Here is a 204-nt window from a genome sequence, read left to right on the forward strand (position 1 = left end):
TCAGGGTTGTACTGTTTAAACTAAATACATTTCTAAAACGATGTTACTAAAAATACTACAGAATGTGTTCAATGGAAAAAAAAAGCTAAAATAAAGTTAAATGATGACCTGAAGCATAAAGCCAAATTCGTTAAGACACCGGGTTGTTACGGGTTAATTCAAACACTCTCAGATCACGTGCGCACATCACATGACCTACCTCGT

This window comes from Diplotaxodon limnothrissa, linkage group LG7, assembly GCF_057381915.1.
Source record: "Diplotaxodon limnothrissa isolate DT_005_m linkage group LG7, D_limnothrissa_male_GT1.1, whole genome shotgun sequence".
In the NCBI taxonomy this organism is placed as follows: domain Eukaryota; kingdom Metazoa; phylum Chordata; class Actinopteri; order Cichliformes; family Cichlidae; genus Diplotaxodon; species Diplotaxodon limnothrissa.